The sequence below is a fragment of the Haliaeetus leucocephalus genome, unplaced genomic scaffold (assembly GCF_000737465.1).
Source record: "Haliaeetus leucocephalus isolate CR32 unplaced genomic scaffold, Haliaeetus_leucocephalus-4.0 Scaffold340, whole genome shotgun sequence".
In the NCBI taxonomy this organism is placed as follows: domain Eukaryota; kingdom Metazoa; phylum Chordata; class Aves; order Accipitriformes; family Accipitridae; genus Haliaeetus; species Haliaeetus leucocephalus.
Genome location: NW_010972776.1, coordinates 6404055 through 6431824, shown reverse-complemented (window position 1 = coordinate 6431824; position 27770 = coordinate 6404055). Strand labels below are relative to the sequence as shown.

The 27770-nt window shown below is 36.3% G+C and overlaps 1 long non-coding RNA gene across 2 annotated transcripts; it reads left to right on the top strand.

Moving 5' to 3' along the window:
• Nucleotides 1-3793: 3793 nt before the first annotated feature.
• LOC104834812 lies at nt 3794-27770 on the top strand. Of its 2 annotated transcripts, XR_774657.1 has the most exons (6): nt 3794-4127; nt 9446-9522; nt 12963-13110; nt 15297-15350; nt 21852-21917; nt 26466-27770. It is a non-coding gene; the product is annotated as an uncharacterized LOC104834812 (long non-coding RNA). The 2 variants fall into 2 exon arrangements; XR_774656.1 differs by lacking the exon at nt 3794-4127 and having other exon boundaries at nt 9422-9522.

Genomic DNA, 27770 nt, shown 5'->3' with positions numbered 1-27770 from the left:
GGTTCCATACTTTTAGGGTAACACTGAATACCCATGAGTGTTTAACAGAGAAGCAAAGGCTACCATTATGAAAACTGATGTTAGATCTTCAGAAGAATTTTCGTCTTTTGAACAGTACTGACCTGCATGACTAATGATGCATTATGCCGAGAGTATAAATTTCATAGCATTCTCAATCTTGACTTCTTTCCAGCTGTGTTGTGTTTTGGGTTTGGTTTTGGGTTTGTAGTGTTTTAGTTTGGTTTTTTTTTAATAGTGGAATGAAATAATGAAGCTGGTGATAAAAGATGCCTATAAAAATGCTGGCAAATGTATTACTAAACAATATGGGTTGATTTTTTTTCTCTCGATCCAGCTGGTCATTAGGCCTTTCCAACTGTCAGTGTCTCATGTAGTCTCCCTTAATAGCAGCACATAATTAGCTTTATGCTGATCAGAGGCATTGGGGATAGTGGTGGTAATACTCAAATCCAAATATCAAAATCCCAGGGAAGATCGCTCGAAGAGACATATGTCTCAGCCAGCATTTATGACTTTTAGTCCTAAAGTCTGTAACTGTTGATTTAGGCACATGAGCTTTGAACTATGGTATGGAAACTTATCAATTAAGAATCCACAGGAGTTCTGGAAGAAAAGTACAGGTGTCTCTCCAAATGGTAATATGTCACTTTTTTTTTTCCCTATGCAGGCCTGTTCTCACTTCAGATATTGAATTTCTTCTTATCTAGTTTCTTATTTAAAAAAAGGTAATGAAAATTATAGTCTTGACATTGCTCTATTAGGAACAAATTGTCTCAATTTTTAATCTTAATCCAGAGCCCTATATATACAATCTATATTAGTGTACTTCACAGAAGTGTTTCCTTAATGGCTGTTACAGGATCATAGTTTTCTAGTGTTTTTGGGGGGCACTTTTGAGGTGTTTTTTTCACTGCACATATCTGATAAATGACTTGCATTTAAAATTACCCAAGTCAAATTGGTCCCAAACTCCAAAACTTCCATGTAATTCTGGAGTGTCAGAATTCCAAGCGTATTTCACACTTCTACTTTGTACAGGACTGAAAACTGAAGCTTTACCTCTGCAAATATAACATGGTAGTCATTATTAGGAAGGCCACTGGAGGGTGTTGATATTACTGCAACTAGGACTTAATCATAAAAGTAGGAATTTCTCTCAATTCTTTTAAAGAACATTTTATTTGAACAGCTGTCTTCCAGAGCTGTTCTGGCTTGCATATTGGGCTTCGACAAATCAGCTATTTGATTATGAAAGAGGTACCCAGCTAAGTAAGGGGCAGGATTTCAAACACTTCAGACATATATTTATTGACTAGATCTAGCAAATTAGTTGGTTCATGTGCTGCCTGGATCCCAGACACCACTTCATGATGCATCAGTTAGGGAGTCCACGTGCTGAACATCAACCTCTGCATTCGGCTCTACAGTCAGCCAGAATAAACTGAACAGGACTTCAGAAAAGGAAATACACCTTGACAAGTGAAAATTGCGTCTCCTGCATTAAAGTTCTTTTAAAGCTGGAAGTGTCTTTGAATTTAGGCTTTCAGTTCTTCAATAAAAGATCACAGTTCCCTTTTTGTTCTCTGGCATTGTAATCCATTTGAGGATTCTGTCAACACCCCTTTCAAAAACTGCATAAACCTGTTAAGATTTGTAGGAGAAAAATCAATACCAGTTACCTTTTACTCCTAACTTGAAGTTCACAGCCAGAGCTTCCTCCAAGAAATGTTTCAGTACTAGAAAAGGAAAAGCAGACATCTGTTTCTTAATGGTTCCCTATTGAAAGCAATTAGTGGTACCACTACAGGGATTATTTTTGGCCTAGATTTTTGCTCAAGGATTATTTTGGTTGTCCACTACTTGTTCTAACTGACCATAATGTAAGGACACATCTTAACTCTAACAAGACAGTGGGATAGATACCGAGAAAGTAAGTGCAGTACTTGAAATGTCGACTGGATGGGAAGCGTGTTGACTTCTCCCAAAAGAGATCTGTCAAGATTCATTGCAGGATCTATTCCTTACCTTCCTCCTTTAATTTCCTGCATCATTTAACCAGTGTTTTCTGTGGCAGAACTGCTCTGCACATCACTGCTTCCCTTTATGTTTATTAATAAATAGTGGTTTCTGCTATACAAGATTTTTTTGGCATGTAGTGGTGAATATAATCTCTCTGGGTTGCAGATACAAACTAAATACAACTCCCAGACCTTTTAATAAGAAACCAAAACCTGTTAATGATGCATGGGAAACAGCCTGTAGTTCGAATGACAGCTCCCTGCTCCCTCCAGATAAATTTAGTTTAATATTAAACTCTTTCCCTAATCTTTATGTTTATGTTTTCAGGCTTCTCTCTGGAACTTACTTCCTCCAACCAAACTTCCTCATACCTCAAACCACCTTTGGTCAAAGTGTAGTTTCAGGGTGTAGGGTGGGGGAAAGGGAATGCTACATTCTAAAGTCAGTTGAAAAATAATACACTAATGTACAAGAATAGGTAAGAATGTTTTATATAGAGCTGCACTCTTAAAAAAGAGTACTAAATATTTTGAGCCATTTAAATATGTGTGCCAAGCTCTATATGCAAAGCTATTAAAATATCGAGGCCCTACAAAGACCCTAAAAGGACTTGTTTTCAAGTTAGATTTAACAGTTAACTCTTAATTCAACTCTTTTTTTTTTTTCCTAATGCTGAACGGTAAAATGAAAATGAAAAGCTATGCTCAATGCTGTATCTTGAAAGCCTTGAAAATATCCCCAAAACTCAGCACAGATTGTCACCTTTAACATAGTTATTAATAATTTGAGGTATATGCACTACAACACCTGAACGGGAAGCAGTAAATTGGATAACTTTTATCAAAACAACTGATAACTTCAAAAAGTATATTTTTTGTCACCCCACCCCCCAGCCCCCCGCTGATGTGCTAAGCCGTGCTGTTTTGTTTTTTTTTGTTGTTTTGGGGTTTTTTTTAGTTATATATCTGAAACTCTGTTACTCAAGTCATGTATGGTCACAGAATAGATTAATACAATACTTTGCTTTCTTTGTAAACACACTTGTTGAAGACAGGTATGGAAGACTCAGAATGTGAATTATTTACAGTCTTCTTTCAGACAAGGAATTGGTTTTGCAGAAAAATGGGGAATTGGAGAGCTGAAGATGGACTGCCAATAGTTCTGCTGATATTTGATACTGTGCTTTGTTTGGGGGTCATATTTACTGCCTGTAACTGCTGTCTGTTCTTCCATTTTTATTCAGCAGAAAAGAAGCCTTTCAGTAGTGGAGAGGTGGTACAAAAAATTGTTACAATACAAGCATCTTCAGCGCTAGTTTGTAATGTGATGTTTTTCAGGCTTGTTCCATTAAGAAACAAAGGAAACTGAATAATGTTTCAAAACTGCATTCTAGTCTCTTTACCAATGTTCTTGACGTTATCTCTTATATATGCAAAGCAGTTCTACACAACCTTTAACTGGATCTTTTGGGGAAGATCAGCAGAATTTCCACTTTTCAGCAAAACCAAAAGGCTATAACTTAGGGCTATCCTAGATCACTGTAAGAATATCAGCCATGGGAATTTCACCCTGAATAATAAGACCTGTAAGAACCTTTAGCTTGTGGCTATCCCGTGTTCATACGTTTTGCCATGTATGCCCAAGTGTTACGTGGCGCAAAAAGCGTGCTGAAAGAAATTAACATTTATATTGGTGAAAGGGAAAAGAAGTCTGTGTTTTGTGAAAGGTACATGTTCTGAGAGAATATTGTTTTATGAATTCCTTTTGCCAACGTTGCCTTAATCTAGCAGAGCTGATTTGTATTACTTGTAATATTGAGATTGGTTTGTTACTAGTGGCTGCTTCTGTATTTTTAAGACATTGGTTGGATTAGCCTTGTTAGTGTCTCTCCACTAACCTGTTACGAGACTGCAGGCTGTTCTTGCCGCCTCCTGGCAGAGAAGGTTATTTCCCAGCCACGCTGCTTAAAGTTCCTTTCCAGAGTTTACTTCAGGCACAGTCTAGAGGACAGAGTGTCAACCCACTGAAGAAACAAACAAACAAAAATCTGCTGCCCTGCAATCTTAGTAGCAATGCTTTTCTTTCAGGTAAGGTGAAAGACCTTCTTCTTTTAGGTAAATTATTTATCAGTCAGCTCTTTGAGCCACCTGGGAACGGACCCTGTTCAAATTTGTCAGTTAAGAAATAAGGTCCTAGAGTGATTCTGAGAATCTTTGCATTTTTCATCATAGAGTGGAGTTAGTTTTTCTGCTGGTACTTATTGCCTTCTCTAATATAGCCAGTAATTGGATGTTTAAAACTTCAAGTGGAGTAAAACTACTGGAAGTACTAGCCAATACACTCCCTTTTGATACGTAGTTTAGCAGATACCAGAATTGGAGAGAGAGAATTTAACTTTTGTGCCAAAGAAAATAAAGGCAGTAATAGAGGTCCTCGAGGAACAAGCAATGTATGGGAAGGTTATGCAGGTGGGTTAGAATGAAGAGATAGCATTTTTTTATGTGCTGTTTGGAAGCTTGTATCTCTGCTGATACATTAGAACTATTTTCAAACGCTTTCACCACTTCCATCCCACCCCCAGGAAGAGGGAGCCAATTCATAAATAGAAAGTATTGGTTATACAAAAAAGATATTACACATCAAAATTCAGGAGTTTTGTGTATTAGGCCCAAGTGCAAACCATCAAATTTTATTGGAAAGCTATGAAATACAACTAGTTTACAGGTTAAATCACTAGTATGACTTTTTTAGGACATACATCAAAATTTACTTACACATATTAAGACAAAGAAACACATCTGTTGAATGATTGAATTTCCTGCTGCCTCAGAAGTCCTTTTTATGCCCCTTTGAAACGTATTTACTTAATTTTTCTTGTTCAGTCAGGTAGATATCATAATTGATAATGTAAGATAATGATTTTAATTTCTGTTGATGCATCAGAGAATGTAGCTGTTGAAAATAACTGTAAATAATCACTGCTGATAAAAGCAGAAGAAAATAAAGACAAGGAAGAAAAGATGTAAACATTAGTGGACTCCAGTAAGATTACTGATTTCTTTGAGTTGCTTGACAGATAAAATGGTGAAGCAAAATGTCCAACTTCAAAAACATCACTTGAAGAAAATACGGGAACTTAGCAGGGGAGGAAGAAAATGATTAATGCTACTTTGTTAGACAGGAAAAAATTCAATCCTTCTGCATGAAGTATTCATCATTTTCATTTTTGTTCTACAGCCATTTAGTAAGCATTTGATAAACGTCCATTTAGCTGTAGTAGGCAAAAATGTTTAAAGTCTTGGTTCATGGGTCATCTTTCAAAGCATTACATCTTAATAGTTAAAAACTTTATCAGCTTCTGTACAACTGTTTAATGTCTGAGGCTTCAAGCAATTCTCAGAAGAAAGCAGTGAGGAATTTCATTCTGAACAGTAGTGCGTGTTGCAAGGAGGGTATAATGCATATGCATTCATATTAGTGCTGAACAGATTTTATAAAAATGCCACTGGAGATATTGGTCTCAGAGGAGAAACACATTACTCCAAATACATATATTCAGAATAGCAATGAAACTACCCTCTGGGGGTTTCTGTGATGTTACATGTGAACTGTGAATGTTATTAAAAGGTAGGAAGGGAGAAGAGAACACATGCTTTATAGAGTTAAGTTATGTGCAGGCTGTAACTCATATACATAAAGATGTTTCAGACAGAAAAAGAAAGAATGTAAGCAAAATGCTACATGTAAATTTTTGGACTTTTAAAAATGCAATCTTGTTTATTTACAAAGAATTCACAGGTTCTGTTTCTTTAAAAATTTGGTGAAAAATGAGGTGTAAATGAGAGATGGAAAGAGACTTTTGCTGGTGGGTGCCAACCTCTTTAACACCACATTCAGCCGCCCCTACAAAATGCTCAGCTAGTCTGAATCTCTTTTGTAGTCTCTTGCTTCTTTCTCATATACCATTTGTATGCAAAGCACTATCCAGTAAAGTTTCTACTTGTTTCCAAGTTAAATTACCATAGCAGATTTCCACGTGCTTTTGGAAGGTGACAGAGACAGCAGTTCTGTTCTCGAGGCAGGTACTGTTTCGTGAAAGATCTTTACTATTTATTACATCTATCCCTGCTGGAAGATTGCAATTACTATCCTACTTCCAGCAACTCTTTACCTGAATCATGACAGCTCTTAATTATGTGTGAAAGTAGAAGTTATATACAGAGAAATTTCTTAGAGCAAATTACCTAGGAGATATATTCAGGCTTAGAATGGTCTTCAGCAGGGCTATTCTTCTTGTGGTTCTCATTCTGTTGTTTTTGCTTCAGGAGCTGTGAAACTTTGCCTGACTTATGATACCAGAATTTGCATTGGGAAGGAATTTCTGCTCCTTCCTTCCCAAAGTTTCCCTCTGTCCTCCACCCCCCCCCCCCTTTTTTTTTTTTAGTCAGATTTGGCCCTGTCTGTGTTTCTTCCTGTTAATAACCTCTTGCAGTCTACTGCTGAGCATACTGCTCAAGAAAACACAAAGAAATAAGTAACAAGCTTTCCAATTTCTGATCAAGCTTAATATGTTAAATCTTATTATTCAGCTACATAAGCTTTATTACCCTTCAGTTATAAATGTTGCATTTTCAGTTTAAGTGTTTATTGGCAAAAAATTATTAATGCCTGTACTTGGAGAAATGTATCACAATGATAGTCATGTTGGAGTTGACTTTCAAAATAATTTCAAGCCTGCAGAAGTTGACATATCAAAAATGTCCTATTCCAAGTCATACTAAATCCAAGGTTTTAAAGGATGTTCAGCTTTGAGACCTTCTTAATGAATAAAGATAACTGAGCTAGGACAGACGTACAGCTTCCTGGTCCAGACTAGGTAGGGCGTTAGGAACTCTGCCACTTAATATAGGAGAATGAATTTCAAGTCAGTTGCCGCAGAAAGACAAGAAAGGAAGTTGAAGTCTGGTCTCTTTTATCCCACAGAAACACCCTGTTGGGCTGTTGTGAGTAGATTTTAGTGCACAGTCCATCTTGAGAGATTTCTGTTTCTGTGGGAAGTTTGGGCTTTATTGTATCGACATTACCAGGGAAACTGTTTTCCCTGAAAACTTCTAGGAAGCTCTCAATGCTGTACAACAATTAAATTGTATTTATTATAGGTTGTTATTTCCTGCTCAGTCTCTCTTCACTCAGGATTATTCAATTATGGATGGTCACTCTGATTTTTAGTAAGTCTTTCTTAATTTATATTTCAGCACGAGACTTATGATGGCTTGAAATAAGCCTCATTTATTAAAGGTAACCCTGACAGCACATGGTAGGTTAAATTATAAAATGTGAAGAATTTCAGGAAAGAGATGATCATTGGGGATTGTAGTAGTAACTTGATTTTGCAGATTGACTGTCACTGATGATCATTCTCTAATCGATGTGCTATGGAAACAGCTACATGTGCAACACTAGTTCATCTTTGTTTTCTGTTTCTGCTATTAAGCCATCAATATAATTGTCAATAAAGGAGCTGGCCACTTGTTGGAAAGCTTATGTCCATAGATAGTAGAGAATGTTCCTGTGAAAAGACATTGGTCTCCCAGCGTCTTTAGAAGTTGAGTTTCAGAAAGCTGTGTAAGCATTTGTGCACTGCAGTTTTTCTGCAGTAAGGCTAAGCGTTACAGGGACAAGGTCATCCTGATGCCCTCAGTGGAAGGGAACAGCCCAGCTGCTTGGGGGACTAGAATTACAGGGCTTTTTTTCTGCCTAATTAGCAATATTACTTTATATTTTGCACATTCTTTTGCATGTGTTAGGAAGAAGTCTGCAGGGAGCTCATTATGTTACCAGCCTTGTAGTTATAGGCTTGCAAAGCTGTAGCTTCAGGGACGTGGGAGGTGCGTTCACTTGAAGGAATTCCATATCCAGACTGAAACATTGCTGAAAACTTGTAGGAACTCTGCAGGATGTTTCCTGTGGGGCATGCTTTATCCTGTCCTGCATGTTCCTGCAGAGAAGCTGTCCAGATGAATCTTCCTTGACGTATTTTCACTTTGAGATAATGGCTGAGGGCAGAATTTTTGCTCATATGTCATCTGTTAATGAGCCTCTAACCAATGAATGGGTCTGTGAAGAAAAAACAGCCAATGAAACCTTGCTTATCACTGCCTTGGCATGATTTTTCAGAGCCCAGTGTAGTTCCTGTGACTGGCATATTCTAGAAGTACAATTTAGTGTGAGGGCCTTTTATTTTTTTTCCCCTTCTTTGGTGGAGAGAGGGTGAAACGTGACAGCACCATATTCCCAGCACATTGCTAGGCTAACACGCTCAAAACTGCGCTGCTGAAAGCAAAACAAGAATCTCTAAAGAAAGGATATAGGGCAAGAGCTTATGACAACGCTTTGAGGACAATAGCATGAACATTTCTTGCAAGAATGTCTGTCTGAATCCAAACTCATTCACTTCTCTTTGAGCTTTCCTCTTCTGAAGACTGGATCCTTAAAAAAGATGGCACAACATACCTTACAGAGTTATTTTGTACAACCAAGTTAAACAGTTAAAACTGAAGAAAGTATTGTGTCATTATTTTCTGGCCATCATTGAACTATGTTAGCAGCTGCTCCTCAAAAAGCGTGTATATCTTTACCCAGTGAGGATCATAGAGGATGTTGCTATGTCAAGTCCCAAATGCTAGAGTTGATCAGCACTTTAAGGAGAAATATCAATCAGAGGTTTATAAAAAGATGCAATCAGAATGTCATGTACTTTCTCCAGTTGATGAACTGCACCTTTTTTCCTCTAGCTACCACCAGATAAATGATTTTGGATATGTATAGTCATTTTGGGGCACTACACACCTGGCATCACCACACTATCCTGTGGAAAAAGTCACTTTCTAATTTAAGTGATCTCAGACATAAAATGGTGTTATCAGTTTACCTTTCACTGAAATACAAATGCACAGACCCAAGAATAACCCAGAATAAAAAGGACAGTTTCATTTTAATGGAACATAGTTTGAAAAATAAGAGTTTTTAACAGTTGTAGTTTTGATTATAACTGCATTATGATATGGCGATACATTTTTAAACATATGGTATGTAAACATACTTTATGTAATGTGTAGAATTAACAATGCACGTAAATATAAATAGTAATTTTAACTATAGATAATTTTACCATAAGAGTTTTTCTTCATTTATGTAGAAAAATTGTGCCAATGAGAACAGAAGACTTAGTGGAGTTGTAGAAGTGTATGTCAGCATAGGATTTGTCTTCATCAGTGTGAGCTGCCGATTTTTGCAGCTTTCTATTGCTTATATCACTTCAGCTTCTAGCAAACCGAAGAGTGCTCATGTTTTTCCAGTCTTTTAGTTGCAACTGACTTAATTGCTTAGAAAAATATCTTTGCAGGGCAAAGCAAAAGCAGACAAAATGCTCCAAGAGTGCAGAAGAGTAGACTTCTGACAAAAAGAGAAATGGCACAGAAGGTAAGCCATTTCAACATACTATTCTTGCATTATTTAATGCATATTTAGTGTAAATAAAAGAAAATAGACCAATACTAACAGTGTAATCTGCAGTGATGCAAAATGTCTTGTTCTTGGAGGTTCAGGGAAGACTGTGTTGTGAGATTTGATTATAAAACTTCTGAACACAAAAATGTATTAATTTCTGTAATGTACTAGGCATGTCATTCTAATGTGTTCCAACAAAAGACCTTTGGGGCTTTTTTAAATGTTACTTGAATATTTCTTTCAGGGTGGGTATTCCTTCTTCACTTCTGCTCTGTGGTTTATAGAAGGACAATGCAATCTTTACTAATTAGCATGTCAAAGATAGAGGATAGCTGCCAAAATATAGGGTACAGTGTGTCCAAAACTATTCATCAATCTTCATCGTAATAGCAAAGTAAGTGTTCATTGACTACATGTATGACTGTCTGGGCATTCAATTAGGCTTACTTACTGGCTTTTAGATTGCAAAACTGGCTCATCTGTAAGTGCTTTATCTGGAAATAAATATTACTTGTACACTCATAATTACATCTGTAAAGCTCTTAATTTATATGTTTATATGTAGTTCATCTCGATGCTTGTTTTTATTTTCTAGCTGCATTGCTACTGACCTGGAAGATAACAAAGGCAAAAGACCATTTAATTGGTATTATTAGCACAACTCTTGCACTGCTCAGACAGAATAACGTGCTGTGTGTGCTTCTGAAAGTATTTTCTGAATAATCTGCCTCAGATTTCAAGCCAAGTGTTTAGACTGGAACAGATGAATAAATACACATTCTGCTGAAGTGGTGGAACTGTTTTAGGGTGTGAGCGGCCTGTCAAACTTTACAGCAAGCATTGCTGATTCCAGCCTTCTGTCTCTGTCTTTCATGTCAATATTTTACCTGTGTGGAAAGTCCCCTGCTCCCTGCAAAATGCATACTCTTAAGTTCTAGAGCTGTTTGGTGACATTCAGTAAGCTAGGATGCCTAGGTTCAGTTAGGCATGCCAAAGAAATGATAGTTTTCATTTTTACAGCTATTACGAATTTTACTACTTTTTAAATCCTTTTTTAAATGGATTTATCATGCCTGTTACTAATCCTTTCTGTCCATGTATGTGTCTTCCTCAGAATATGTGGTTATGTCCTCAGTCATCCTCAAGAGCATTTAAATGTCTAGCGGATTTTGGAAAAGTCAGAGGTGGATTATTTTTCCCTATTCCATATGAGATCTCATCTCAATTCTTCAGAACAATCCCCTTGTCACTTCTCAATAACACAGGAAATCATGGGATAGTCTTCGAGTCACAGAAAAAATACCAACTTCTGATTAACATTAATAATTTAAAAATCATTAAAAAAACACATTATTTTTGATGTCTTACTAAGCTACCAACTTTTTTTAAAAGTAATTGCATAATAAACAAATTAATGTTTGAAGGAGCAGAACATAGATAGTTTCAGGATAATCTAGATTTCTGAGTTCAGACCTGGAAGTAGAATTCAACTGCCAAGCCTGAAAAATGATACACAGACATGAATAACATAAATAGCATCCACAAGTGCTGTCTGAGACAGGCTGAGCCAGATCTTTAGCTGTTCGAGACTACTGATTTTCTGTGATAAGCTGTTACAGCTGTGATAAGCTGCTATCAGAAAAGAGTTTGGACAAGGAAAAATTAGTTTTACTGTCTGACTCTTTGAGAAAGATATAACTAGGCAAACTCCCATCTTCTTCCCACAACATATTTGTTTTCTCCAGCTTAGCCTTGATTGAATTTGATTTTTTTGTCTTGAGATTTTGATTTGACTTCAGAGAAAAAAGTGCACTTAGAAGTAAGAGGATGGAATTAAGCTGGAATGAGGGCTTAAATAAATATATTCCTGTAGATGCTTGGGAATCCTGGCAATAGAAATCCTGTGGATTTCTACAATCCAGGGCTATTAATGCATTCAAAAATGCTGACCGAAATACATGTCACATTCTGCAAGACACTGATGCACTTCTGAAGCTGTGACACTACCTGGTTCCTCTTCTAATTACTGCTAACAGTTCCAAATTAGGTAATCCTTTAACAGAGAGGTCATCCCACCTGTACCTAAACAGCTATTCAAATAGGAGTACCTAACTCACTAGGTATCGAGCAATGGTAATACCTAGCATAAGCATGTGGTATAGGACAATTTAACTCTTAATTGTCTCCGTTAAGGCGTATGTATTTTTAGATGCATTTTAAAAACTTTTTGCGTAAATCTAGTATTAATATTAATTTACTATACCAACATTAATAATTCTGTGTTTATATCTGACAAAAGGAAGCAAGCATATTCTTAATGCTTAGGAAAATCAGTTGAAGTTCACAGAAGTCAGTGGGTTATCTATCTAGGAAGTGTAGAGCAGAGGCCTAAATTTCTGAAAGAAAGCCTAGATCGTAGGATTTGCCACAAAACTAGCCTGCAAATTATTCTGAAAAGACTAATGTACTTATGAGGCAGAAGAGGGGAAGTGCAACAAGAGTAATATAAATTAATAACGGGAGTTATGACCAGTTTTGCTATCAGCATTTATTTTGATATAAACCACAGAATTTCTGAGTCTAGGCACTCTCTGAGCTATTGAGAATTGACATGCCAAGAGTTGTCAGCTCTCTTTTTGTATTTCCAAAGCAACTTGTCCCAAATACGTACTGATGTCAGCAGCACAAATGTGTGCATAGTCAATTAAAATGCTTTTCAATTTTTTTTTTTTAAATACTGTAAATTCTGCAGTGTTGTTCTTCAGCTCTCACCTTCTGAAGATGAAAAAGCTACTGAAAGCACCCCTATGTAAGACAGAATACAAAATGTCTTCTCATCCCAGGGATGCTTTGTGGTGACAGTTTCAGAGGCAGCAAAAACTAGAGCAGCTTTAGTACCAGCATTCACTGCCTGCGGTGCTGAACCATTGGGGCCCAAGTTACAGATACGGGGTGGGTAATGGGTCAGTGAAACTTTTGAAGCCATGTGTATTCCTTGCTACAGTAATTTCCTAAAGTGAAGAAGGCATCAGACTTGAACTCAGTGGTGGCTATTATGAAATATCTTGGTCAGCTAATGGTAGCAGAAGTTTGAATTGCAATCTTGATATTCAACAGATGAATAGTTTGGTTTTCTTATTTTGCTTTTAGCTGATTGCAAAAGAACAATCTGTTTCCAGGAAAGACTGTTAGAGGACTTGGCAAATATTTGTTGGGGAGCAAGTCTCATTTCTCATCACAACCTCTTCATGTTTTCCCTTTAGAAAACAGTATTGTGCCGTTCTGCAAATCTTGCCCCAATACTGGAGAAGGATGTGTTTGGAGACAGTGGAAGAGGAGTCTCAGTGTCTACAGCTATTTCACTTATTACCACAGAAGAACTGAAATGCTGACATAAATCTTTTTTCTTTTAGGAGTGTAACTGACATCAGGAGCCCTGCTAGCTATTGAGTCGGAAGCCAGATGGTTGATAAGGAAAATGCAAGTAGCAGGTGACAATTAGCACACACACACTGCCTTAGACTACCTGCATACCCCAGGACTGAAAGATTCACCAATCGGGTAACACACAGTATTGCTCCTGGAAGCTAATTATTGCGTTTTAGGAATAAAAAATGAAAATTTGGTCACACAGGGAAAAATAATTGCTACAGCTCTGTTTTGTTTGGTCACAAATCATTTGATTTAGGGATGATCAACCTTAGTATTTCTGGTTTTATTAATATGACAGACTTCTAACTGCTTAGTTTGTGGGATGTAGAATAGGTTGGGAAGCTGGTGAGAAATATGCTGTCACACGATGCCTGAATTATAATGGAGATAAAATGTACCAACTTTCCTCCTCCAGTTTATCCTCCTTGGAAAGATGCATGAAAAATAAATGGCTGTTTCTAGTGAAAGCAAGTGCTACTTCATCTAGAATAAGCATTCTGTTGTTAAAAGATTTACAATATTAACCATTCTCCACTATCGTCTGCAATCACTGCTTCTTCTCTGCTCTATTTTCATTTTTTGAACCTTCCTCATTTGCCTACTAGGGTTTTTTTCAGATAATCTGGAAGGTGAAGAATGACCAGAGAGAACTCAAATGCCATTTTGTTATGCTTAATAGCTGATTAAAAAAGAGCTGGCCCATCTCTAGTGTTCACGCGCAAATGCTCTCTCTCGGGTTTTTTAAATTGAGTCATAATTGCCTATGCCAAAAGCTGTCAGTACAACAGGATAGAAAGCAGTCAGCTCTTCTTAGTGTTATATAAAGTTGTCATTTTGGAAGAATGAGCAATGATAAAGAACTGTTGCAGTGCTTTTGCCCATTTTCACAGTAAACCGTGGTGTTTGTGTTGCTTCTAGTGTGATCTTTCTAATAAATTAAGTTTCTCTTGTAAGCAACGAGTTCAAAACAAAGCAATAGGAATTTAAGTACAATATATATAAGGAAAACGGGGCTGGATTTCTAGAAACATTTCTATCCAACATGGACATTCCTGCATGTGGTATGATAATAGATGAAAAGATTTAGGACTTTCATGTAAAACATGAAATTGAGTGTATTGTTTCTACTGTGGCAAGCACATTAGCAGATGCTAACATCTAGCTGTACATTAAAAGAAAAATTTAATGTAAACATTCTTAACCCTGTATATAATCTATACATACAACATAGTATGCTGACTTCCCTAATCATGTGTGATTTCATGGGTAATATAAGGCATAATTAATATTTATAGTGTTTGAAATCTTAGCAGAGAATGCTATCGCTGACTTCTGTAGTATCTATTTTTTGGACAACAGAATTCCCACCTATGTTGAGAACTTGCTTTGCTTTCTCATTAACATTCAAATTACTTTTAGGACAATTATTAATGAAAATCAATATTATATAAGCTAGCTCTGGAGCCACTGTTGCTTTTTAGTAAGCAATAATTTACTTTTAGCTCTCTGTAACCTACAAGGTAATGCTTCTGAAATACTGTATTTCATAACCGTAGCTGAAAACCAGTCTTCAGAGTACCAGCATCTGTGGCAACATGTGCTCATGCATTAATTTGCTGAGTCAATGTTCCAGCTTTCTGGTTCACCTCTTTTACTGAGGTGGTAACAGCTTTTCTGAAGCTGTTCTACAACAGAACGGGCTGCTTTCTCAACCAATGACTCATTGTTTTGTGTGTTACGCTTTAACAATTTCACAGGGGACAATCCGTCCCCATTAAATAGACATAACTTCCCTAGGTTGCTCATATGCCTCCTAGTGCTATTACTCTTCTGCTGTTATCTGACTGCAGCTATCAACTACATAGACATTATAGTAAGAAAATACAATCGTCTGACACACAAGCAGAAATCCACCTGACTGCAAGCTCTCTAAATCTGCCTTATAAATGACGCTTGCTGTTATAAAATATTAAGGAAAACTAGAAATGGTGAAGTTCTTCTGGAAAGCAAAAGATGCTAGAGCACAGAGGAGGAAGGTTTAGAGAGAAAATGTTAGATGCATGTGTTTGCATAAACTGAGGTAGCGCTCAGTAACTTAAATAGGAACACGAAAGCGAGTGTGTTCTTATAGATGATAAACTCTCAACATGGAAATTATTCATTATATGCATGTAATAGTAAACTAGCTTTATGAAACAAACTGCATCCAAAGAGACTGATTTGCTTGCAGCTGTAAGCTCTCTGTACTTCCTGTGTGTGTCAAGTAGCATAAATATTATTTAAGTGGTGGGATTTATTTATTTTTTTTTCCCCAGACAAGCAAAATGATGAAGACTGACAACTACAAATTGGCTATTTCTTTCAACTTTGTATGTATCCAGGTTACGTTTGATCGTTTGAAATTTAAATTTGGTGTCTGGGCAAGTCACAAGGTTGGAAGCATAAGAGAATGGCTTCTGTGTATAATTAACCCCATTCCAAAAATCCCTAGTTACAGTTAGGTCAGACATACATAATTGATTATCCTTGGCATAAGAGCTTTGACTTACACAGTAGTTGTGAAGGTAAAGTAATGAAAGTCTGGAAAATTTAGTAGCCTTGCTGCATAGTATCTGAGAGGAGATGGGTATTGGGATTGCATTAATACGTTAATCTCACTGTTACTTCTAAATATAGTCTCGCTTAATGCTGTGTGATTTCCTAATGACATTGAGACATTGCTGTAACTCAGTACTTTGAATTCCTTAGCACCATTTCTCAAGCTCTGTTCTAAGGCAAAGGTATTCCTTTGTTTGTCCTGGACTTCTGCTGTTTCCATTAGTAGTCTGTAACACGTTTCGTCCAAGACAACGTGTTACAGCCCCACACCTGCCACTGTGAACTTCTGTTCCCTTGCTGGCTCCTTTGCTGGTGCCACAGTCACCTCACAGCAGACTAAGGGAGCAATATTGGAAGATGAATAGGTGAATGAACTGCGCGCTCCAACCTTGGCATTTTCCAGCTTCAGCCATCAGCTTTCTATTTCACACAGCACTGTGCTAAGTTGTCTGCCTTTGTCATGGAAATCTTCCTATTTGGGGAAATTGCATAATAGTCTGATTCCCAGTATGCCCTTGAGCTTAAAAAAGAAAAAGAAGAAAAAAGTTAGCCTGCTATTCAAATCAGAATAGGGTAAAGATCTCATGAGCAAAGGCTTGAAAGTGCTGTAGTCTGTTGTATCAGTAGCAATACAAGAAATACTACATTCTGGGTATTTTGGGGTTGTTTCATCTGTCACATTTCCAGTTTAACTTGATTCAAAGATTTTGGAGGAAAAAATGTCTTTTAAGGCGTATCTGTTTTTTTGTTTGGTTGATTTTTCTGTTTTCAAGTTGGCTTCTATTTTTGATTAATCTTCTGAGCAACTGTATTCTATTTTTCACTATACACATTTTATTCAAAATACTGAAACTGAGGTGTTAAAATTCAAAGCAGAATTGTAATAGTGTGTTTATAATATAATTACGTTATCAGTATGTTTCTACCAGTATCTGATTTTAAAATTACCCCTATTTTTGCAGGGGTAACAAATATAAAATAAAGAATTTATTGCCGAGTTCTATATTTAGCAATAATGATTATGTGCTTCTTTATATCAGTAGATACTACATAAAGTTATGATGTTTAATGCTTTATGAAAAAGTAAGCATTCTTTTTATTTTGTAAGAGTATATAGAGTTAACTGTATTGAACACCACCCCAGTCACATCACACCACACCACACCCCCCCTTTTTTTTAAGTGTAAGTATAGCTAAGATAGGAGGAGGATTTCAAAACAGGGACTCTGGTAATGTGACTTATGCAGTATCAACTCTAAAGGTCAAATAATGTTGTTGGTTGCATATTAGAGACAATTTTCTAAGCTTTGGAGGGGAAGAATGTTTGCATTCATGACTCATGTCCAGGCTAATGCTTTTATTTCCTACAATAATTATACAGTATCACCATGTTACACACACAGGCTTTAAGTGGTTTTGAAACCAGCGGTGATTGAATAATGTGGTATCTGACTCCCTCTGTTATAGGAATTACCAGGAACTTTAAGTCCTTTTTATTCTGTGTCTGGTTCCTAGCTCTGTCTGAGTAGTAGTTTCCTGCATTTGAAGATAAACCAAACCTTGTACCACTGGGCCCTTGGCCATGTTCTTCACTGGCTTTTGCATTCAGCTGTGTGCATGGTTTCTATCTCACCCATGAACATTCTAGGGCTGAAATGTTCAGTTTTGGGGAAAAAGTGAGTGAACTTTTTGCCCTTTATCCTGTGAGAATATTTGCATTTCCTAAAATAGCGGACACACTTGAGAGTAAACTGAAGTCACCCATCTGCCTTGTTGCTCTGATTTGAATGAAATGTTTGTCAGCAGCTTATTTATCTACAAATAAATATTTGGTAGTGCTGTGCTTTGGTAGTGCTCTTATGTATTCAAATGAAAACAGCAAGAGAGACACAAAAAGCAGGGGAAACTATTTGTCTTTCCATTTAGAAAACAATCTCTAAAGCTGCATGTCATTTGTGGGGAGGGCTGGGAGGCAGACCTCTGGAAAGCAAGGTGTGATTTGACTTCCACAGTACGAAAATATTTCATAAAGAGAATTACATACGTAACAAGGAAAGACATTAGGTCAGTTGATGCCATAGACAATTCTTTCTTTAAAATGAAGTATTTTTGCCTTTCAGTTTGAGGGCACTTCACAGTTTCTAGGTAGCTTCCATAACAGAAGAGATAATAAAATAACTGAAGCTTACTTGAACTTGTGCCATAACAACTATAACTTAAAATCACTACAAAAAGACTGTTTTCAGTCTTTGTGAAAGTCTAATACTCTGTGCAGCACAGCTGATGGTAATAAGGCCTGAGAAGTTGTGAAAAATTCCTTTTAATGTTTGGTATGTCCTTCTCTATTGAAAGAAGTACACGATAATTGTGTAAAACTCTACAGAGTTCAAAGAAAATATTAGATGGATGCAAGTAGTGTACACTCAACTCTTCAAAATGTCGTGACTCAACGGAATTTCTTGTGGTTAGGCTGTTATGCCCTCAAGAGGCATCTCTGCAAATCTGGCAGCAGCACAGCAGTATTCACAAGGCAATGGAAATTTTAAATATTTTTCTTTAAATTTCTCGCTTGACTTTTAATATGTTTCCCCCTCACCCATTTAATTCTCTTCTCTGTAATAAGTTGGACAAAATTATAAGTTAACATGTTTTTACTTGTAACTCTGCCTCTTTTTGGCTTGCATCAAAATAATTTTCTTAATAATGCCACAACATAGAGCACTTGCTCAAATTACCCTGAGAGATATGTGTTGAAATTGTTATGAGACACTTTTGCATTATTTACATCATGACGTTCTGTCAGTGTAGTAATACTCAAGACTGTTTATATTTCTGGATTTAACAAATATGTAAATCAGGTGCACATTTCCCTAGGAATGCAAATGTCTCTAATGAGGAAAGACAACAAACTTCAAACCAAACAAACAAAAGAACAGAATATGGTAAATAATAGCTTATGCGAGAGTGGGGAAAGAAATGTTGCTCAAGGAAGTGGACTAGAGATACCGGGCTGTAATCCTTGCCCTGGGATTGTTTAATCAGCTCATCTTGAAGCTCTGACAGATCAATTGTTTCTTAGCAGGGAGAGAGCTGGGGAAGAATGGCAGCCAGACAGAGTTTTCCCATAAGAGGGCATGAAAACTTCTGTTTTTCCTCCATGTGGCAACCTAGAGAGCTGAGAGGATTGAGTTCCTCTGGCTGAAATTGTTAACTCTGATAGAATACCACTCCAAAGGGCCCCAGCTCTCTGAAATACTTTTTTATATTGTAATAATTAAAATAGCTGTTTGATTTCAGTGTATAAGCACAGAGTGGGAATAGCATCATGGTGAATTGAGTTTTAGTATTAGAGAAGGATTTGAATGTCCTTCAGAGAGGCATTCAGCTTGGATTTCATGTCAAAACATTTCCCTGATTTAGTAAGGATAAGTGATATCTTTGAATCATAATGTCTAGATTGAGTATATGTAGAGTGGAAATATTCTTTATTGTGCTGTGTTTGTGCTGTGCTTTTTATTATGCATTGCTCACGGAAAACTTTATCTTCCATTAAAAGCTGAATTCTATTCAGAAGTGCAATTAAACAAAATTTGCTCACTAAAATAAGACATCATTTATTTCAAGCTGGCTTCTATTTTGAATTTTGATGGCTTCCTGCTAAATATGCAAGCTTTCTTTTCTGTGAAATTAGTTCAGTATCTAAAAATCTGAATTACTTGGTATTTCGTTTTTCATCATGTAACTCCAGCCCTCAAAGTACTGGTAAGCATTATATTTCTCAATTAACCACCATCTTTAAGATGATCATTATGGTAAAATTATCCTGAGTTCTCAAAAATCTATGAATTCTGAATAGTGTATGTGTAATAAGTGGGGTAAAATGTTTTAATTAACATTCCTCAGTAATCCTTTAACTGCATATTTTATGTAACTATTGCCTTTTCTGCCTATTTTCAGTCTTTTAACTAAGAAATGTGCTTTGTGTCTGTTACAGTAAGAATGTCAGTTCGGTTCTGTACTGTGACAGCACCACATTCACGAAGCCTCTGTCTCATTTGTCTCTGTCATTATATATCTGGTCTTGCTTTAACACATTCTCACTTGTTTGTACTGGCAAAGTGGATGGGGAAGGATCATTAGCAGGATAGCAAAACCACCTTGAAAAATGCTATCTTGATTTTCCCATGTGCTGCTTAATCTGTCATGCAGATACAGGTATTACAGTGCTGGAGAACAAGTTCACTAAGCCAAATTATTTCCTGATAAAATCTGTCCCAAAGTTATGCCAAATCTCCACATCTGAATGTCTACAAAAAGTCTAAAAATGACTTATTGGTAGTAAATGCATGTGGTAATTCTTTGAAGATTAGAACATGTGGAGGGCTACTTTGGTAACTCTGACTTCTGTTATCCTAATTTCCATCGTAAAGCAGAAAAGGTTTGCCACAAAATCAGCTGACACAAAATTCATTTGTCATTTCTTTCCCACTATTACACTGCTAAAAACTTTCTACTTTCCCTTTCCTACAAGTTAACACCATGTAGGAGGTGTTAGCTCTGTACTGTTTGAACTCTGAAACCTTGTCTCTGGGGGAGTGAGGAAGCCAGAATTACTGTGAACTGCTGCTGCTGATGGTGAAAGAAAACTTGATATTCACAAAACTCTCAGTAGAAGCTGGACACAGACTTTATTAAATTGATACCTCTAATATCTCTAATTGATACCTTGGTTAGGTCTCCAATGGAGCGTGAGTTCAGTGACTTCCTTAAAAAATATCATTCACTAGATAGATAGACATTAAATTGACTTTTTAGTAGCACACAACTGTTGTCAGTTACAATGCTACCCAGAAATCTGAACTGTCAGGTGCCCTTAAGTCTTATTGATTTGGATGAATGTTTTAAGAACTACCAGAAATTATAAGTATAGTGTATAAAAGCAGTCTTCAAATGTAGTCGTAACACAGAGTATTATTTAAAAGACTCGGACCATCAATATGAGTATGTATGCTTTAATCTGTTTTTGTATGAAAAGGTAAGAAAAAAGAATGCATAACAAAAGAGCAGATAAATGCATCAATAGTTTATGGTAGTAAACTTGTCTAGGTAGGAGAGAGCTTATTACTAGCTTTCCTTAGGATTTGCAACTTTTTAAAAGAGAAATTTCATGTAGGAATTTTTTAGTTGTTATATTAAAAACATCCTCCACCTTTCACGTTCTCTTCTTGTGTTCAAACTGCTCATTGTGAATATAAAATAAATCAAAGATAATCAAAATGGAAAATGTGGAATGAAGCATTCAGTAAAGAAAAAAAATGAAAACTTTAGTAAACAGCCTGCATTTTGATACTGTTTGAAAGGTTCTTCTTGACACTCTATTTTTGTTAATTGTAATTTGAAATTATAATTTCTTTTAACTGAGGCTTTTTTACCAGACAGCTGGTGTCCTTTGTGCCAGAAGTCAAATATGAAGACACACTGTGATGTACTATATTGTAAAGTTGTCAGAATAGGACATGGATTTTAAAACTACAGGAGTGAACAGAAGAGATGACCATCTTCTTTGTTCCTGTTTGTGATTATTTTAATGTATTTTTTCTTTATAGCATCATCTATTTGCTTTTATTTTAAAATAATTTTGTCTTATTGACAACTTAATGATTTTTGGTGTTTTTTTCATAGGCAAGTATAGTTCCTAGTTGTTTGCTCTGTCCTCCTTCTCAAGGACAGTGGGAATGAGGTTTTTTTCCTTCCTGAGTTTATGTTGCTCTCTTTTTAAAACTAATCCTTACCACATTGATTTTACTGGCTTTTCAGATCTTAAAAGTTTTCTGAAAGAGTGGTGAGAAGAACAGCTATATGAGAACAAGGAGCGCATGCTATTTTGATTTCCTTATGAAATAATTATGATTTCTTTTTGAACAGGTATTTAGCAGCAGTAAATGTAAACTCTTTGTGGATTTAATTTATGCAGGTTTTAAAAAAAAAAAGACAGTACAATATGAAATTACTGAATAAAAACATGCACGTGAAGTTGCAGCATGACGGTTATCTGGAAAGTTAACGCACAATATTAAGTATTGGAGAGCTGAGAGACTGAACTAAAATAATCTATTTTTAATTTGATGGTTATTAGCTTGCTTTTGCAGTTGTTTGGATTTTTGTAATGTTCTGTTGGTTTGTGTTTATCTTTCTCCCTTTACTGAGAATGGATTCTGTTCCATCTCAGTGTTGCCTGTCATCGTGAACTATAAATATATCTTTCCTCACAGTTTTGAAACTTAAAGGAATTCTGAAAATCCTTCATTCTTGGAGATCAAAAGCTACTGTAAACCTGGGTAAGTCAGCTTCGCTAGATCTATTTGAAGTAATATCGGTTGACAATCTACCTACCAAATCTCTTGCTTGCCTAAAGTGTCTGTGAGCCAGTGAGTTAAGTAATGCTACAAATTTGATCAGTATTCTAATTTTTCACCTAGGTATTACCTCTGCTTTTTTACCCTTGATTTGGTTCTCCTCTGACCAGTTCTACTTAAGAAGTAGTGTGTGTTTTCTGATCCCAGTTGATCCCAGGCAGTTTCAAAGTCACTCAATTTTTTTTTTTTTTTTTTTTTAAAGGCATCATTCCTCCATGTTTAAATAGAACCAAGCAGGAAGAAGACAGTAATGCTTAAGCAGGGCTATCGCTGAATATGTTTCCTTCTGACATCTGTTAACTTGTGATCTTTAATTTCAGCTGAGCTTCAACTACGATAATTCTAAAAAATAAACACATACCTCCCCCCCTATAGAAGAGAGAGACGCAGTTACAGAAAGTTACAGAAAAAAGGCGAAATAACACTGTTTGGCATTAAGCAAATGGACGAGGAGGAGAAGCCATGCATAGAACTTTTTCCCTTGTGCCTTGTCTTGTTTGCTTTTAGTCTTACCTCTCAAGAGTGTGGATTGTTTAAAATATTTTGAAGCTCCTCCTGTTGTAATCACTACATTCCACTGCATTCACATTACCCCAGTTTGTCTCAGGCTTCACCTAAGTCCATCTTTGTTTCTACATGTTAGGGGCCCTGCATGTAAGTCACATGTTAGTTGTTTGTAATTTGTATTAAAACCAGCAGGACAGATAAAATAAAGAAAATGCAGAAGGAATTAAGGGGAAGCTCACATGAGATGGACTTCCTACGCAATAAAGCACTTCCCCTGACCCAGGTGAATGCAAAACTTTGTATAATTAAAATTTTCTTTTTATTTTTACATTATGTAGCAGTTTTCAGCAGTATGTACCAAAATTATACAGAACCACAGTTGACAGAATGATGGTTTTCCAAGCAATGTACAAAAAGCCTAACTCATTTTTGAGTGCAGTCTGCATAAAATGTGAGATGTATGGTAGTTCTCTATTCATACGCTGCATTTCAGAAGTTTTATGTGACCCTGAAATGTAGTTCTTTTTCAAAAAATGCAACTTTAGGTTGGTATGTTTGTTAAGTTTGAAAACGGAATTGTAAATCTTCCCAATGTTGAGATGTTCCCAGTGTGAATGCCCCTTGTTTATTTTAAATGGCCTCTTGGGTTCTTTTCTGCTGTTTTAAATGTAGATGAGGAACTTATCTAAATGGTCTTTTTTCAAATATGGCCTTTTATCGCTGGATTATATCTAATACAAATTCATATGTGGATTTAGCCAGGAGATACAGTGCTGGATTGTATTGCTGTATCTGACTGCCAGTATTGTTCTGGTAATGATTGCAGTACAGACAAAAAGCGCTGTCCGCAGCTTGAGCTTGATTGTACACTCTGTCATAGAGAAAGTCAAGGGAAATACAAGCTTTCATTTGTGAAGCAAACAAAACAACCGTGTATGTTCATTTCAGCTCCAGTTCATTTCCAGTAAGAGCAAAATAATCTCAGAAAGTCAAAGAGGAATCAGACTAGGCTTCCTACTGCTCACCCACTTTATGCCTATCAGTCAATTTTTGCGAGGAACAAAAATACTGTATAAAAGTGTGTCCACTGAAAAATACTTACGACATGCTTATTCCAGCTTATTTCTTTGCTTTATTTTATTTCGTTTTGTTATTGAAAGAAAAGACTGACATATTCCTCTGTGGCTTATGTCTTTAGGAATATTTAGGGTAGTCCCGCTGATTAATATTTTCATATTCATACAGAATGTAATCAGCATGAAATTGCAAAAAGAAAGCCATCCTTCTATTTTGGAAATGAAAATGCAGAATAAACAACTCAAAGTTTATGTCTTCTATTTATCTTAAGTACATGATGGGTTAATCATTCATGAAGTAATCATTATCTTACAAGTATGGCTAACTGCTCAAGAGAAATGAAAAATAAAATAAATACCATGCTGTTATTTTTCTTTATTATTGGAAGATGTTCCATGGTGTCAGTGCATGCAGGGAATGTTGGACAAGTGTTTAAAGAGATTAAGCTACTGTTTGGGAAGGATTTTAAGAGAATACTGGAAAAGCTATTATACAGTGTGCTACTTTATATTTTACAAGGTTATAAAAACTTGCAGAATAGGTAACAAGATAGAGTAAACAAATACTTTAATGCCTTCTGAACTCCTAGGGTGTTTGCCGAAGTAAAAGAGACATAAGCTTTTAATTTTTAATACAAGTAAACTTTCTTTCACGTACCACATTTTGTGGTATAGCAACTGCAGATCATAGAAAAATATGGCTGAAGTAAGCTTTTCAGATGTCATCAACTTTATTCCCCACCCATACGAAAGGATCAATGAAAGCATTTATGATTAGTATTTGCTCTGTCTTCTAAGTATCTTTGTGTAGTACTTCAGTAGTTTTAATACTTCTTTTTACAGTTAGGTTTTCCTAAGACATTACATACATAGGCTCTTGGTTTGGTGTCATTAGTATTTGTTTTTCCTCTCCATTTTCTAATGGGCTGATGTCGTTGTCCCTGCCTTTCCCCTGCCCAAATTTTCTGCTTCCAATAAGGTTTGGATACTTTAGATTCCTTTCGAGTTTCCTCTGTTTTTCTCTCTTGCGTTTTCTAGCTTGTGTTATTCATTCATATTAAGCTTGATCGAATCACTACAAGTTTTTGGTTGGGTTTGGTGGTTTGTTTCTTTTAATTTCAGATAAATGAAAAACCCGTTAACTTTATCCAAGTTGTTTTTTTTCCCTGTGTTTACATTCATCTGCTTCTAAGAGGGAGTGCCTCCTGAATCTTGGACAACTTCCCTGATGATACAGGAGGTGACATGGTAGTGATGGGTGTGGGTGGGGTGTCTGCTCCATAAGCCTGAGTTCTGCTTTCAGTTGCAACATTATGAATTCTGTCTAAATGAGTTTCTTTCAATGTAGTAGTCTTTTTTCTTTGGTGTTGTGTGTGTCCCGTCCCCCCCCCCCCCTTTTTTTTTTTTTTTTTTTTTTTTTAAACTATAAACCAGTTCACCAGGTTCACTGCACTGAGCTGCAAACACATGATGGTTTGGCCATAAAAAGGGAAATTCCTGAGAACCTCAGGGAACTTTACATAGGAAGTCACGTATTGAGTGAGTCTGACTTTTTAGACTCTAAAGGGTACTTAAGGAGAAGAAGAAATGATGGGTAGAAATGTCTAAGTTTTTTATGCTTAAAAGTCTTTTGCAACAAACAAATAAACATTTCTAGCTACATAGAGCATCCATTTTTGAAAAGAACCAGTCACTAAAAAAGAAGTTTGTTTAAAATGAGTCGTCTTTGATCTTAGAAAGAAATAGGAATTGTGGACAAGGCTGTTATTCTTTTAGTGTCTCCCCTCCTTTACCCTCCAGTTAAATCTATTTAGAAATAAATGTACTTTGTGGAGGTTAATAATGACTGAGAAGTTCTCTTAAGAAAATCCTGTCTCTCTATCCATCATTTGAGATTTGTATGAGGAAGTATGTGATGGGCAAAACATCAAGTCTAACAAAGCAACAGAAGCATAGTGGAAACACGATCAGAAGGCAAGGCTAGTGCTGTGGGAATGAGACTTATTACTGTTGAGTTTCAAAGCCAATGTAATGTTGTACTGAAATGGAGCTATGAAAGTGTCTGAAAAATATCAGTATGCTAATGTGAAAAAAAAAAAAAAGAAAAAGAAAAACCAGAACAATTCTTCTACTTAAAGGCTACTTTAAATATTTGTTTCTAAAAGTAATGTGTCTGCCAATCTTGGCATTAAAATTGGGTGTTTTCTGTTTTATAGGTTTTATATTATTAGTAGCAATTATATTGTAATGACTTCTATCCATTAGTACTACGGGGGAGTTAAATCAACTGGAGTGTGCACTGGTAACAGCCATGAAGTCCTAGGTCACTGCCAGTTTGTTACGGTATTAAAGAATGTCATGGTGGGTGCAGTTTTATGTCAGAAAGAGTTGCAGAGTTAAGTAGGATAACATTACTGTGTCAGGATAGTGGGAAAATAAATGCATAACAGCTGTTATTAGACACCGTAAGTACAAAATAAATCTGTTCCCAAGAACACCATTGTGAATGAAAAAGGAGAGAGAGAATAATCCCTTGCTAGTAGCTTTTAGCATAGCAGGATAAGCTACTTTCTGCCTTCTTTCTGATGTTTTTCAGGATTTCTCCAGGTAGACTAGGGACTTTTATACAGACATTGTTACCTTGGGAGAAATTTCAGGTCTCCAATCTTTATTTTTACTCAAGATTTAGTAAACTGCAGGAAAATCCGTACTTATGGCAGATTTGCATATTATTTGGTTTTGATAAAAATGTTGGTTTTGCCAAATCTTCTGGAACCTTCACGAAACTGGAGGGAAAAAACCCCTACCAAGTTACTTATACACTTCTGTTCTTCTATTTGTAATTTCCGCTACTTTTTAATTGAAGTCTGTATGTTTCAGTTTTTAGGTATTGCACTGTTGTGCCTGATCCATTCCCTTCTCTGGTTTCCAGAAATTGGTATGTATGAACTTGCATTAAACGTTTTAAGTGATTAAAGCCCTGTAAAGGACAGTGAGTTACATGTGACAATCTCTCTTCGAAATTAGCGATAACATGGGAAGTATCCAAAACAAGTCAGTTCATGTAGTGCATACGTTTGGGTTACCAGTCCCCATGGGAATATGTCAGAAGACAAGCTACGTTACTAAGTTAACCACACACACATTTGTCTTCTTACAATTTTTCCGTTCATTCAAATGGGACATGAATATTTTGTTTCCTAATCTGCGCAATTACCCTGGAGCTCATGTTGTAATGTGTCAGTACAATGACAGCTTCCCCTGAATGACAACTCACAGCTATAGTGAAAAATGACAGGATTTGTAAACTAAGGTTGTTTAAAGAAAACGCACAGTTCTTGAGTGACTATTTCTCAGTTAATCATAACTGCATTTTACAATACACCTTAAATATACTTATTTTAAAATGGGTCTAATTGGCATGCTTAAAGGGACTTGTAGTGGTGTATAACAGAATATGCTGTACTACCACCTACTAACGCAATATTGTTGATGGCAATTAGAAGATGCTCAAGAGAGATTCTACACATTCTACAATGTGATCTAGTAAAAACAAGCCAGTAGTAATGGGTCTCAGAGTTTGTAAATATTCACCTTAGTGGCAGGCTTTTTCATCACTCCTTTTGTTGTTACTTGGGTAGTTACTGTCACTAGCCTTTTTTCTAATGGAGGCCTTATTTTTCATGTAGCATAAGCCACTACTTGTCTCCCTGGATGTACATTTGTGTGGAACTCCGTTATATATGATATTTCATTCTATTTATCCTGAAGTTTCCTTAATGGCATCTTGCTTAACAAAAGAGGTGAAATGGGTATTTTACACTCATAAGTGTAGGAAAGGAGTCTTGGACTGAAAGCTGACTGGGAAGCTCTCACCTGATTTTCATCCTCATGAATGGAGCTAGAACTCTGAATATAAATCACTGTAAGGTTTGCTATGTTTTTTAAATATGAGTTTTGGAACTTGAACTTATATCTGTGCCATACATTGACTGTATTTAGTTTCAGCTCTTGGGACAAGGGATTGACTATGTAACATTTATACGGCAGCTAGCATAAGCCTTTACTTGTACCTGCGGAGTAGGGGAATTGCTGCAAAATAAGTACCTAATTCTAATAATAATGTGATCCCCCTAAAATAAGGAGAATAAATCCCAACATTCTAAGTGCTTTTGAACACTTTCAAAATGTT